At 45.0% G+C, this 15758-nt stretch overlaps 1 protein-coding gene across 1 annotated transcript in view; it reads right to left on the bottom strand.

Moving 5' to 3' along the window:
* The window catches only part of SLC7A6 (solute carrier family 7 member 6), a 54033-nt gene extending 45043 nt beyond the window's left edge, over positions 1-8990 (bottom strand). The window contains exon 1 of the mRNA XM_077831067.1: positions 8934-8990. The gene's annotated coding sequence lies outside the window, so the exon portion shown is untranslated. The remainder of the gene's footprint in view (positions 1-8933) is intronic.
* Positions 8991-15758: the final 6768 nt, after the last annotated feature.

Below are 15758 nucleotides of genomic sequence, written 5' to 3'. Positions count from 1 at the left end.
ACATAGCAAGAACTTCCATCACTACAATAATTAACATCAGTACAGCCTCTTGACAGACCCAGCATATGCCTATCCCAACCTTCTCTCCCCTCCCAACCTCCAAAAAATCAAAGGAAGAACTCAAGTTGCTTTCTCTATCCCTTCTTCAAAATTAGAACTGCCCTCTGCCTTGTTGTTCTACTCTGGCTGATTTCTTGTTGGTGTTGTACCAGAAATGGGCTTTGAAAAAGGACTCATGATATTTAAAATTTAGTCTATTGAAATGCTTTTAAAGACAGATATGACTATAAATAGTTATAATTTTGCTAAGAGATTAGACTGGCTAATCACAAATAGTAAATACTCCAAAATTTTTGTTTTAAACATAAAAATAGCTAACAATCAATCCTCAATCCTAGTTTGCATCATCAAATTGTTATGACAACACCTGGTTTATCATTAGATATCAGTTTCAAAGCTGATTTTTTTTTTCTCGCTTCTACTTTGAATCAAACTGGACACCTGCTGGAACTATGTTTAAGATAGCAGCCCCTTCTGGGGAGATACACTAACCTCTAATTCAGAGGCTCTCAACCAGAGGTATGCATACTCCTGGTGACACGCAGAAGTCTTCCAGGGGAGACATCAACTCATCTAGATATTTGCCTAGTTTTACAACAGGCTACATAAAGTCAGTACAAACTAAAATTTCATATAGATAATGACTTGTTTATACTGGTCTATATACTATACACTGAAATGTAAATGAAAATTTATATTCCAATTTATTTATTTTGTAATTATGTGGAAATATGAGAAAGTAAAGAATTTTTCAGTAATAGGGAGCTGTGACACTTTTGTATTTTTATAAGCACATAGTTTTTAAGTGAGGTGAAACTTGGGGTACGCAAAACAAATCAGACTCCTGAAAGGGGTACAATCGTCTGCAGAGGTTGAGAGGCACTGCTCTAACTCAGTGAGGATACTGAAACCATTGCTAGGACATCTAAATGCTATTTTGAAAATACTGGGTATTTATTCTTAGTTTTGTATAGTCAAGCTATAAAATAGTACAATATTTTAAAGCCCCCACTTACACTATGAAACAAGATGTGCTGCAAGAACTCCTCAAACACAATTTCAGGAAATATTTGCAGTGTTTACGGTATTCTTACACTGCCCAATATAACTGCTTCTATTGAAACAGCTTTCAAAACATGGCCTGTTTCATTGTGTAGACAGGGTCTTAGTGACTCATCAAACATTGTTATGAACTTATTCACACACAAACCCTAATCCTGCAGAAAGATGGTGGATTTAGACTTTCGGTACCAACTCAGAACAAAAGCCACTCAAGTTTACATTCAAATGCTAATCCCAGAGACATATTTAAATACTGTAGCTGGAAACCCCTGGTCCAGCCACGATTCAAATCCCTTCACTTGCCCTTGCCACCACCCCAAACTTAAGTTCCTTGACTACAAGGTCCTACATAACTTAGCTTCTATCTGTTTTCATCTGTTACCATACTCTGCTTTGCTCCACACAACTGCTACGCTGTCCTCTCACACTAGTCTACATTTTCCCATATAGCCCTTTCTGTGGAGAATCTCACACTGAGTCTGCTCCCCACCTTCAAGCCCCTCCTGAAGTCACAACTGTAAGTGTTTGCTAAATGGTAAATATTGCACAAAATGTGGTATTAATACATGCACAGAACAGTTCACTCAGTTAGTTAGATGCAAGCTATCCTCTAGTCTTATTTTATATTGTCAGTTATGACTGGTGGATCTTCAGCACAGAGACTGCTTGTTTGTCTATATAAATATCTAGAATGCTACTTGTGCTATGTAAACAATACTGATAAAGTGTCTCTACAAGCAGTACACCTAATCTTAACTGGCACCAAAACTTATCAGTCTCCATCTAACCAAAGAAGAGTGTAGAATGTGGAAAAATATTAGTGAACAAAACTGAAGCAGTGTCAAAGTTAGAAAAAACACATACTGAGAACAGAAAATATTTACTAAAACCCAGGTTTCTGCCAGAGACCATTATTAGGCACAGAAAATAGAAGGCTGGGAGAGAAGGAGACAAAGGTGCAGTGCAGTGTTTTCTAGTATATGACAATTCCAGGTTCATACTCCCCAGCATGCCCATTTAGCTCAATGCCATATACCAGCATGTCTCTGGCACAATGTTGTTTTATTGCTGAATTATTACTCTCAAATGATTTTTTAATACCTTTTAAAATCACTTTGGTATCCTAAAGGTCAGTAAGCAGGATACCTCAGTGGGAACCCCAGACACAGAATTTTATTTCCTACAGAATTTTAAGAGGCTGGATGTAAAGAAATATTTAAAAGTAAGGAATAAGATCTTTCCCCAGTGGAAGTCTATTTGTATGGCTCCTGCTCTATAGCTAAATCCATGGTAGTTTACAACACTACCAAAAGACCCATGAACTTCAATTAACTACAGTTCAAAGAAAGGTTAGGGGATGTTAACATTAAGTCCCTTGGGGTCAGGATCCCTAACTCTCTTCCAGACCTGGGATGGGAGCCACTTCCTCTTCTCTCTCTCTCTCTCTCTCCCTGGAGGGGGATTGGGTTACAGCACCTGACCCGTCACTGTCAGATCCCTCCGCAGCTGATGCCTCCCTCCCTGCCCAGAGCTATGCAATTAGCGCTGTTAAAAAAATTAACATTTTGTTTTCAGTTAATCACAGGCATTAACAGTGATTGACAACCCTAGTTGACACGATAGTAAAGAACGGAATTATCAGAGACCGATGAACACAATGCAGTGGGGAAGAGTCAACATGGCTTCTGCAAAGGGAAATCATGCTTCACCAATCTATTAGAACTTTTTGAGGGGGGTCAACAAACACCTGGATAAGGGTGATTCAGTGAATATAATGTATTTGGACTTTCAGAAAGCTTTGACAAGGTCCCTCACCAAAGGCTCTTAAGCAGCCATGGGATAAGAGGGAAGGTCCTCTCATGGATCAGTAACTGGTGAAAACATAGGAAACAAAAGGCAGGAATAAATGGTCAGTCTTCCTAATGGAGAGAAGTAAAGTGCAGGGTTCCCAAAGATCAGTAATGGGACCTGTGCTGTTCAATGTATACATACATGGTCTGGAAAAGCGGTTAAAACAGTGAGGTGGCAAAGTTTGCAGACTGTATAAAATCACTCAAGATTGCAGTCTGCTTCAGATTGAACTAAGAGTTACAAAGGGATCTCACCAAACTGAGTGACCAGGCAACAAAATGGCAGATGAAATTCAATAATGATAAATGCAAAGTTATGCACATTGGAAAAAAATCTTAACTACTCATACAGAAGAGAAAGATGTTGGAGTCATCATGGACAGTTCTCTGAAAACATCTGCCCAATTTGCAATGGCAGTCAAAAAAGCTAACAGAATATTAGGAACCATTAGGAAAGGGATAGATAATAAGACAGAGTATCATAATGCCACTATATAAATCCATGGTATGCTCACATCTTGAATACTGCATGCAGATCTGGTCACCTTATCTCAAAAAAGATATTGGAAAAGGTACAGAAAAGGGCAACAAAAATTATTAGTGTTATGGAACAGCTTCCATATGAGGAGAGATTAATAAAGCTGGGACTTTTCAGTTTGGAAAAGAGACAACTAATAAGAAAAATGAGAGAGGTCTATAAAATCATGAATGGTGGGGAGAAAAGTGTTTTTTACCCATTCACATAACACACAAACCAGGGGTCATCCAATGAAATTAATGTGCAGAAGGTTTAAAACAAAGATAAGGAAGCAATTCTACAGGTTGACTGTGCGTTGTGTGAAGAACTCATTGCCAGGGGATCCTGCGAAGGCCAAAAATATAACTGGGTTCAAAAAACATTAAATAAATTGATGGAGGATAGGTCCATCAATGGCTATTAGCCAGTCTCTGGGTGTCCCTAAACCTGACTGCCAGAAGCTGGGACTGGGCATCAGGGAATGGATAACTTGATAAATTGCTCTGTTCTGTTCCCTCCCTCAGAGGCATCTGGCACCGGCCACTGTCAGAAGAAAGGATACTGAGCTACATGGACCATTGATCTGATCCAGTATGACCATTCTTATGTTCTTAAGAATGACATCTTTCTGTACAATCTAGTCTTTGCATGGTTTTTTTCCACATAAAATTGGAAGATGCTGCAGGTTCACTACATAAGAAAATGGAAGGAAGAGGAGCAGTTCTCAAACTGTGGTTCAGGACCCCCAAAGTGGGTCATGACCCCATTTTAATGGGATTGCCAGGGCTGGTGTTAGACTTGCTCAGGCCCAGGGCTGAAGCCAAAGCCCGAGCCCCACTGCCCAGGACTGAAGCCGGTGGTGGGCTCAGGCTTTGGCTTCAGCCCTGGGGGGCGTGGCTCAGGTTACAGTGCCCCCACCATCATCTAGGGCTGAAGCCCTCAGGCTTTGGCTTCGGCTCTATCCACCTTGCCTAGGATGGTGGAACTCTGGCTTCAGTCCCACCCCTCAGGGTCATGTCGTAATTTTTGTTGTCAGAAGCGTGTTGAAGTGCAAAGAATTTTGAGAACTGTTGGATTAGAATGTTAAAAACATTAGGGGAGGAAGGTTTTTAGTTGGATCCTGGGGTGATGGATTCTTCTTAAAAGTGAGGGGGACCATGAGGCTCCACCCACTCTGTGGTCCCTGCCCCTACTCTTTCCACTGAGGCTCCACACACCACCACCACCCCCGGCCAAGCCAGAATCCAGAGCCCAGCTGGGGAGCTTGGATCCCTCCACCTGCCTGCCATGTGGGGGCCCAAGAGCAGCCACTAGCTTGTGTCCCTGCCCCCTAGACCCACCCATCCAGGACAGGTGGAAGCTCTGTGGCTCCCCACAGCTGCCCGCATGGCTCTTACCCTGAGCCGGCTCTGGCTTCCAGGCTGGCCAGGGCCTTGGGGGCAGAACAGCCGCAGCCAGGCCGTGGCAAGAGCTGCCTGGGCAACTGTGGGGAGCCACAGACCCTCCACCTGCCTTGGGCAGGGGGCCTTTAGGGTGGGGACACAGGCTGGGGAATGCTCTTGCCCCATCCCCCCAGGCAGGTGGAAGGTCCATGGCTCCACAGCTGCCTGGGCTCTCCGGGACACTCTTACCCCAGCTGAGCTCCAGTTTCTGGCCAGGTGGTGGGCCCTCAGAAGGAAGAGGAGGGGCAGAGGGGCAGGCCCATCCACTTTTTAGCACCCCTGGCTGGATCACATTTACTACTGGGGGAATTCTGTGCCAAAGTATTAAAAATTTCTGAGCACAAATTCTGCAAAATTCTGCATATTATTTGTCAAAATAACACAATATAATCACACCAGTTTCAATTATTTTGGTAATTTATTTCAAAATACCTGTCAGCGAGTACATCTGTAATAACAGACAATAAAAGTTTTTTGACAAATAGATTCTAACTAGACATAGATACAGAACTCTGAATAATAATTCATTTAAACTACAATACAGAACCATATTTCCCTTACCATTCAGAAGCAGTGCAAAGGCTTGAGGAAGTCAGGGGTAACAGAGGAGCTGAGGGAGAGGGAAGTAATTGCTGGGAGGGAGAGCCTGGGTGTGAATTTGGAGAGTTGTTGAGTGTGGATTGGAGAAGTTTGGAACAGGTTTTGGGGGTGGGGGGGAATACCGCCTCCATGTGTCCTTGCACCACCACTCAGTGAGCCCTCTCCCCTCCATCCCCAGGTGGCCCTGCACCCCCCTGTCCCTATGTGGCCCTGTGCCTCCATTCCCATTCAGCTCCTACCCCAGTCTGTCTTCCCCCAATAGACCTTATGAACCCCAGTCTGTTAACCCCCCCAGCAGTCTCATGTGCCCCACACTGTCTGTGCCCCCCATATCTTATGTCTCCTGACCTGGCCCCACCGGCAGGACACTACTATGAAGGTAGCCTCTTTTCTTCCCTATCAGCAGCTGGGACTGGCCCAGGAGCAGCTGCTCTGTTCTAGCACCACAGTGGCCCCTGGTGGGTAAAAGGCATAACTGCAGCAACTTTCCAGTAGAAGTTACTTTTTTGTAGGGGGCCAAAAAATTCTGCTCAGCACAGGAATTCTGTGCATGCACAGTAGCACAAAATTCCCCCAGGAGTAACATGTTGCAAGACTGGTTTACAAGTTTGCCACATCTTTACACCATTTTAGAAACCTGTCAAAACTAGTTAACGACAGCAGTCTTACCAAAATCCAACAGAATCATATGAATTTTGAGTTTTTGAACCAAGTCTCTCTAAAGTGACAAGCCAAAAAAGAGTTCTGAAAATGTCCTATATGGGAGTACTTTTCTGAACCCTTTTATATTCCACTTCTCATTTGATTTGCCTCAAATTTACCAGAAAATAAAAATCCTGACATAAGAGCATACAAATAAAATTTCTGGGAGATTGGTTTAATTACTGTGGAATTGGGAATTGAGGTGTGTAAAGCATCTTTAAAAAGACTAATTTTTGGAGGAATGCTAGTCTTCTATTCTAAAATAATGCAAGGGTAAAAAGGTTTGAGGCAATACTGAAGTCCATTAAAAGCAGAATTTTTTAAAACTATCTTTGATATGAAATTCATTTCAGGTTATTATTTAAAGGGTGTGTTACCAAACTGGATATTTTTAAAAAGTTAGCTAATAAAAATCCAATTGTCCCTTCTATTAAGGTTCTGATAACAGCATTCATCACCCCTGTATATGCATGCAGTCAAACAGAACAACCCACATGGCTAAAAGGAAGACTAATTTTAACTTCAATAAGCATAAGACATAATGGTAGTTTCAGAACTAAAATGGCAGGGAATCTACACACATTAGACTTATTACTGGTTGTGACACACCAGAAAGTTATAATGCCTAGTAACTACATTACAGGAAGAACCGTATCTACGGACGTTCACTGTGATTTGAGTCCTTTCTGTACCACAGCAACAGGGATACATCTATGAGCTTCACCTCAATTCTGTGAAAAGAATTGGTCACATCTCTCCTTACTAACAATCAGAAGTTGCAAGAGATTTCAGATGTTCTGAAGGGAAGCCAACTGAGGCTACGTTTACTCTGCACACCTTACAATGGCGCAGCTGTGCTGCTACAGCTACGCTTTTGTAAGGTGCGCAGTGTAGCTGCTCTTTGTCACCGGGAGAGAGATTGCCCAACAAAATAAACCCCGCCCAATGAGGGGCGGTCGATTCGTCAGCAAGAGAGCGTCGTCACCGGCATTTTTTGTCGTTAAAACTTCGGTTGTTCAGGGGTGTGTGTTTTTTCACACCACTGAGCGACAAAAGTTTCAACAAAAGTGCAGTATAGAGAAGGCCTAAGTGCTGTAACACCCTGAGTACAGTCGAGGGTTCCCTAAATTGACCAACTCTGTGTTCCGCATTTTAAGGAGACCTAAAGTTCTTCTATTTCAGTTTAAAAAATAAATCAGACTCAAAGATACTTCAGAGTCTGGTAAGCTCCTTACAGCAGGGGATGGGTCTTACTCATTTGTGTAAATGTAAATACTTACAGTGATATAACATGAAGTTTTCATTCCTACTACAGATCCCTAAAACTACCACAGGCCTCTCACACCATGCTTTAAACCTGCTATAGATACATATGGCTGAGAGCCCAAGCAGACACTGACAAGGTCTCAGAAATAATAAATAATTAATAAATAAATAAATAAATAAAAGCTCCAACACGTGGATCTCAGAGGAGTCATCTTGAGGTGCCTGTAGGATGCTAAGCTCAGAATGGTTTCAGAGTAGTAGCTGTGTTAGTCTGTATCCTTGTGGCACCTTAGAGACTAACAAATTTCATAAGCTTTCGTATACTTTGGCCAAACCAGGCAGTCTCTACGCAAAAGAATACATGGACACAGACCAGACATCAAGAATTATAACATTCAAAAACCAGTAGGAGAACACTTCAATCTCCCTGGACACTCAATAACCGACTTAAAAGTGGCAATTCTTCAACAAAAAAATTGAAAAAACAGACTCCAATGAGAAACTGCAGAACTGGAATTAATTTGCAAACTGGACACCATCAAATTAGGCCTGAATGAAGACTGGAAGTGGATGGGTCACCACAAAAACTAATTTCCCTCTGCTGATACTCACACCTTCTTGTCATCTGTTTGAAATGGGCCACCTTGACTGCATTGGCCTCATTAGCACTACAAAAGTGATTTTTCCCTCCCTTGGTATTCACCCCTTCTTGTCAACTGTTGAGACTAGGCCACTTCCACCTTAACTGAATTGGCTCCTTAGCACTGACCGCTCCCCCCCCCCCCCACTCACGGTAAGGCAACTCCCATCTTTTCATGTGCTGTGTATTTATACCCACCAACTGTATTTTCCACTCCATGCATCCGATGAAGTGGGTTTTAGCCCACAAAAGCTCATGCCCAAATAAATGTGTTGGTCTCTAAGGTGCCACAAGGACGCCTGGTTGTTTACGCTCTGAAGGAATCGCTTGTCCAGCCACAGAGCCTCAAAACCTGCACCCAAGCAAGGCGTCAGCGACCCAGCCCAGCTCACAGCGGGGAAAAGGTGGGTACATGAGGCGGGGGTGAGGGGCTGGTCGCTGAAGCTCAGGGCTGGCAGCCGGATTTTCCCCTCCGTCCTCAGCGCCTGGCTCCGCCGCTACCAGAGGGGAGGGTGGGACGGGAGGCGGGCTCCTCGCGGCTGCGGGCGATGCGCGGCCCGATACCGGCACTGGGGGCCCGCACGCCTCCTTCCACAGGGGGCGCTGGGAGGAGACGGCCGCGGCACCTGAACCGACCCAGGGGAACCGGCCCAGCCGGAACCCGCAGCCCCCCGGGGGCCCGGCCACAGCGCCAGGCGGCTCGCTTGGGCTGGGTCCCTCCGCCCGTCTCCAGCCCCCGGCCCCTTCCCTGCGGAGAGTTTTACCCGCGCCCCGGCTCCCGCAGCCCCCGTTACCTCTCCGACTCCCCGCCGTGACCGCCCCGCTCGCCGCAGCCCGCGGGATGCTCGCAGCCCGCCCGGCCTCTGCAGAGCGGCACGTGATACCCGGCCAGCCCTGCCCTGGATAGTGGGGGTGGCTCAGGCACCGCCTCCCGCCCTCTGCGCCGGGGCCCTCACCTCAGCCATGGCGGGCGAGCCCCCCCGCCCCGGCGCCACCCTTCTCGGGTGTGTCCTACGCTGCTCGCCACGGGCGATTTGCGACCCCGCCCCGCAGCAGCTCTGGCCTTTACCCAAGGGCAGCCTGCCCCTTTGTGGGGAGCAGCACTCGCCTGCTCTGGGGACGGGGACTTCCCCGCAAGGCGCGGTAAATCCTCCCCCCAGCAAAGGTAGGGAAGGGTGGGTACATGATTTTCCCGCCCCTGGGTGTGTAAGCAATCTCCTGAGGGCTCCAGAGAGCGTCCACCACGCTGGGGAACCCTAGGACTGGAGGAAAGTAGGGTGACCAGCTGTCCTGATTTTATAGGGACAGTCTTGATTTTTGGGTCCTTATATAGGCTCCTATTTACTCCCCCCCCCCCATCCCAATTTTTCAGATTTGCTGTCTGGTCACCAAAGGAGGAAGGGAGCACCATGGAGTATTTAGGCCTTTCCCCTACATTGAGGCAGGACTAAGTGTTATCTAGAGCAGTTCTACTCACCGTGGTGGTCCGCGGACCGGCACCAGGCCGCAAGCCAGCGGCTGCAGGTCTGCGTGCACATTGGAAAAAAAATTGCTGGTCCCCCACCTCAGATCGTTTGAGAAGCGCTGCTCTAGAGGATGGTTTCCGCCCAGTGGTACGCATCCCCCTGGGGATGCGCAGAGGTCATCCAGGGGGTACATCAGGTCCTCGAGATATTTGCTTAAGTTTACAACAGGCTAGAGCCCTACATCAGGACTGGGATCTCCTGCGTCCCACCAGCCCTACTGCCATAATAGCAGGAGCAGGAGAAAAATTCAAGAAACACAGGAGGAAATGGGAATTGTGGGAGAGGAACAGGATTTAAAAAAAAAAAAAAAAAAAAGGTCCTTGTGCGCTAACATGAACGTCTCTGCCAGCAGCCACTACTCTCCAGCCACCACTCTCCAGCCACCCACCTTTGAATGCAGCACCGCCACCAACAGCAGCACAAAACCATGGCTATACCAAACCATGCCCCTCTTACTTCTGCACTGCAGCTGGTAGTAGCACTGCCTTGAGCGGTCTTGCTCTGAAAAGGGTACTGTAGTTTGGAGAGGTTGAAAACCACTGCTCTAGATCATCCTGGACAGGTGTTTGTATTTGGTAAAACTCTCCCACCTCCTCCAGGGGTAGGTAAAGGAGATTCCTAGTGTTTGTGGCATCAAAACAGCAGCCTGTGCAAACACTGCACACACAGCAGTAAAACAATCTGCTAGTGCATGTGAGGTATATTATACTTCTGTGCAAGAGCGTACCATGGACGACAGAGGTTTACTTCCAGAGGGGCAAATTCATCCTGTTTTTACCCCACCGCAATTAAAACAGGATACATTTGGCCCTGGAGTCTAGCCACTGGTTTCTTTGACTGTTTTTTAGGAGAAGTCCAGGGAAGCCAGGCACACCAAGGTCTGCGGAACTGACGATTAAGGTAAATGGCCTGGCACAAGGTTTAGTAAATGAGATTGCCCTCTTTTGCTGTGGATGGCAGAGGGAAGAGAAGAGTGGCAGGTGGATGAAGGTTTACAAACTGGTAATTTGGGGTAGGGTGTTATGCAGGTTCCTTACATGTTCTTCCCCTAAATAAGTCACTGATTGTAGAATGTCTGTTCCATAGAACTTCAGACTACCCCCTTGCTCTTAGGGTTTCCCATTACTAGCCCTTGTGCTGTTACTAGCTAGGTAGAAGGAAGGTGAGCCTCTATCTGACCTTGCTTGAGAAAGTAGCTGAGGACCTCAGGAGCTAGGGTAGTCGTGCTCTGACTTTTAAAATCATCTAATCCATCCCTCTGCCAGTCCATGGTCCCTTTCTTACATGGGTCATGGGGTGTTTATCAACCGTAAACAATTGATGTGTGCCTGTCCTGCTGCTGTTACATAGGAACCAACTTGACAAGACATACTGCCTCAAAACCAGTGTAGAAACATTAGGTGGAATTCAGACAGTTCCTCCTAATGTTTAAACCCTCCCCTGACTTCTCATTTTCCAGACATGTTGAGCCCTCTGAAATGATGCACCACAGACAGTGGTAATTCAGGCTTCTCTCCCTGCCCACATGCCTTACCATTGTTTCTTATGGTAACAACTTTTAGTCACTACTGATTAACTTGCTGCTTCCTGTCATGCTAGAACACTATCTCCTGTACACAGATGTTTCATTGCTGTACCCTTAGTTACTAACAGAAGGTGATTGTATGTAGGAAGGAGAGCTGGGGGTAGATATAAATTCTTGCTAGAGTGCCTGGATAGCTGTGTAATAAACTGCATTCATCAGAGACAATATTCAGTCCTCAGCATTCTGGGCTCATGAAATTTCAGATAGAGCATTGCACCATTAGAGCTAAAAGGATAGACAGATTGTTCTGCTCATGCTGGAGATATAGAGGATGAAATTTCATTTTATGACCTCAGAAGAGATTCCTTGGAGCAAGGGTGGGCAAACTACAGCCCGTGGGCTGGATCCGGCCCCTCAGGGCTTTGGATCCGTCCCACAGGATTGTCACTCTCGTGGCGCCGCCAGTCTCAGAAGCGTCCGGTACCATGTCCCTACGGCCCCTGGGGGAGGGGAGGCAGAGGGCTCAGTGCCCGGCCAATGGGAGCTTTGAGGGAGGTACCCACAGGCAAGGGCAGTGCACTGAACCCTCTGCCCCCCAAGCCTGCCCTGGCGCATGCTGCTGCCACCCTGGAACTGCTCCAGGTAAGCGGTGGCAGGCCGGAGCCCAAACCTCTCCTGTACCCCCACCCCAACTCCCTGTCCTGAGCCCCTTGCTGAACCTTGCAGCCCTCCCTGCATCACTGCCTTGAGCCCCCTCCTGCACCCCAACCCCCTTCCCTGAGCCCCCTCATACACCTGCACCCCTCCTCTGCCCCAACCCCTTGTCCTGAGCCCCTTCCTGCACACTGCACCCCCTCCTACACCCCAAACTCTACATTCATGGTCATGCATGCAATTTCCCCACCCAGATGTGGCCCTCAGGCCAAAAAGTTTGCCCACCCCTGCCTTAGAGAATATACCAGCAAGATACTTTCAGGACCTAAAGAAGGAGTTGATAAACCCTAAACACTTGTCATATGGAGGGCTTGGGATAAGAAGCTACAATTATTGCTCAGTAATGTGAGCCAAGAGCAGTCCCATAGAGGTACTCATAATTTAAAAACTCTTATTACAAAGCATAGTGCTTAAGTACATCGGAAGCAGGAAGCCTGCTAAACAACCAGTGGGGCCACAGGAAATCGGGACGCTAAAGGAGCACTCAAGGAGGATAAGGCCATTGCAGAGAAACTAAATGAATTCTTTGCATCGGTCTTCATGTCTGATGTGAGGGAGATTCCCAAACCTGAGCCATTCTTTTCAGGTGACAAATCTGAGAAACTGAGGTGTTATTAGAACAAATTGATAAATTAAAGAGTAAGAAGTCACCAAGACCAGATGGTATTCACCCAAGAGTTTGGAAGAAACTCAAATATGAAGTAGCAGAACTACCAGCTGTGGGATGTAACCTATCACTTCAATCAGCTTCTGTACCAGATGACTAGAGGATAGCTAATTTGACACCAATTTTTTTTAAAAAAAGGCTCCAGCAGTGATCAACAATCACAGACCAGTAAGTCTAATGTCAGTACCAGGCAAATTGGTTGAAACTATAATAAAGAATAGAATTATCAGACACATCGATGAACATGATTTTTGGGGGAAGAGTCAACGTGGTTTTTGTAAAGGAAAATCATGCCTCACCAATCTACTAGAATTCTTTGAGGGGGTCAACAAGCATGTGGGCAAGGATAATCCAGTGGATATAGTGTACTTAGATTTTCAGAAAGCCTTTGACCAGATCCCTCACCAAAGGCTCTTAGGCAAAGTAAGCTGTCATAGGACAAGAGGGGAAGTCTTCTCATGAATCGGTAACTGGTTAAAAGATAGGAAACAAATGGTAGAAATAAATGGTCAGTTTTCAGAGTGGAGGTAAATACTGGTATCTCCCAGGGGTCTGTACTGGGACCAGTACTATTCAACATGTTCATAAATGAGCTGGAAAAAGGGGTAAACAGTGAGGTGGCAAAATTTGCTGATACAAAACTACTCAAGATAGTTAAGTCCAAAGCAGACTGCAAAGAGTTACAAAGGGACAAAATGGCAGATGAAATTCAATGTTGATAAATGCAAAGTACTTCACATTGGAAAACATTCTTAACTACACATACAAAATGATGGAGTCTACATTAGCTGTTACGACTGAAGAAAGACCTCTAGATAGTTCTCTGAAAACATCTGCTCAGTATGCAGTAGCAGTCAAAAAAGCTAGCAATGTTGGGAATCATTAGGAAAGAGACAGTAAATATCATAATGCCATTATGCAAATCCAGGGTATGCTCACATCTTAAATACTGCATGCTGATCTGGTCACCCTATCTCAAAAAAGATATATTGGAATTGGAAAAGGTATAGAAAAGGGCAACAAAAGTGATTAGGGTATGGAACAGCTTCCGTATGAGGAGAGATGAAAAAGACTAGGATTTTTCAGCTTGGAAAAGAGATAACTAAGGGGGGATATGATAGAGGTCTATAAAATCATGAGTGGTGTGGAAAAAGTGTTATTTACTCCTCATAATAGAAGAACCAAGGGTCACCAAATGAAATTAATAGGCAGCAGGTTTAAAACAAACAAAAGGCAGTATTCCTTCACAACACACAGTCAACCTGTGGAACTCTTTGCCAGAGGATGTTGTGAAGGCCAAGACTAACAGGGATCAAAAAAGAACTACATACGTTCATGGAGGATAGGTCCATCAATGGCTATTAGCCAGGATGTAAAACCATGCTCTGAAGTGTCCCTAACCTCCGTTTGCCAGAAGCTGGGAACGGGTGACGGGATGGATCACTTGATGATTACCTGTTCTGTTCATTTGCTCTGAAGTACCTGGCATTGACCACTGTTGGAAGACAGGATACTGGGCTAGATGGACCATTGGTCTGATCCAGTATGGCTGTTCTTATGTTCATAGGATTAGACACCAAAATTAACTAATTTCACAACAGTCATGTGAGGTAGATGTGTTATACCCATCTGTAAGATGGATATGGGCATAGGCACAGTAAATCGCTTCTCCAGTGTCACTCATAGGCAGAGTCAGGTATAAACCTCTAGTCCTTACTCCGGGTACCCTTCTTTGAAGCCTCTAGTCCTTACTCCGGATACTAGAGAAGGCTACCCTGGCCCTGATCTTACAAACATTGACATATAAGTAAGTGTACAGACTTGAATAGTTTTACTGAGCCTATCATTTTTAGCCATTGGAATATTTACCAAGGGTCATGATAGTGATGTAGAATCTATGCCATTATGAATTTTAAAATCAAGACTGGATGTTTTTCTAAAAGATATGCTCTAGGAATTATTATAGGGAAGTTCTATAGCCTGCATTATACAGGGGGTCAGACTAGAGTATCACAATGGTCTCTTCTGACCTTGAAGTCTAGGAGTTAATATTTCCAGGACTTAGAATTGAAAATTACATCTGTTCAGGATGTATGTTCTGTTAAGAATGTATAGTTTTGCAAAGACAAAATAATAGTGCCATAAGCAAGCTAAAATATAACCTGCTAACAAAATAGCAGCTAGGAATATAAAGAATATTGATTGGATATAGGAGTATTTTAAAATGTACATCTTCTCTTGGGGAAAAAAAGGTGTTGTCATAATGCGAGTTAGCTCATACATGACAATTATAGCAAAAAATAAGGCCGTTTGTAGTTTTTGCTTGACTTAGCAAGTCAAAGACTATGGAGAAACCTAGAATTTTCTTCACACAGCCTTTACCACATATTGGTTAACACCAGGTAAGAGCACACCTTTGTCTCCTCCCCCAACCCCGCAGTGAAAATGATGCCAAACAGGGCTTTGTGAAACTTTCTGATGTATCTGAGTTTTACCATTTTTATGAGCCTTTAGTTCTGCAGCTGCTACTAAGCTCCATTTCCCCTTTATCAGAGTCCCCTTAAAAACCTCACATTTTCCACTCACATTCTGAGCCCTAAGTCCTTTGATTCACTGTCCATCAGGCTGGCAACAGAGTTTGTCAAAAACAGAACTCAAACATCCCAAAACAAATACAGTCTTTCACCAGCTCTAGTTCCACATAGTCTCCTATTGGGCTTCCCCACCTTACTATCAGACCACCTACCTCTAGCAGCCTGAGCTGCTACTTCCATCCATCCATCCAAAAAAACCCTCCCTACAACCTCTGGATGCCTTTTATATTTGAATCACCTGATTCCTCTCAGATGGAGCTCATCTTGTAACTAGGGCTAGCTCAATCCCAGGCTCTCCAGCCCAGGGGCAAGTCACCCTGTTACAGAGCCAAAGATTTCCAATTAAACACATCAACACAGAAATCAATTGAGCAAACTCAAAAAAAAAAAAATCTAAACATGAAAATCACTAAACAAATGAAAATAAAACTTGAAGGAAAACCAACATACAAGACTCATGAAACTAAACAAAAGATCAAAATCTGACAAAACCAGGGGAATATCTGCAAGTAAGAGAAATCCAAACACACTAGCCAATTATTTAACTGGTGAAATTTGTCCTGATATGAAGGGCCAGCATAAGCCCTTCCATA

Source organism: Eretmochelys imbricata, chromosome 12 (genome assembly GCF_965152235.1).
Source record: "Eretmochelys imbricata isolate rEreImb1 chromosome 12, rEreImb1.hap1, whole genome shotgun sequence".
NCBI lineage: Eukaryota > Metazoa > Chordata > Testudines > Cheloniidae > Eretmochelys > Eretmochelys imbricata.
This window is presented reverse-complemented; position numbering and strand designations above follow the sequence as displayed.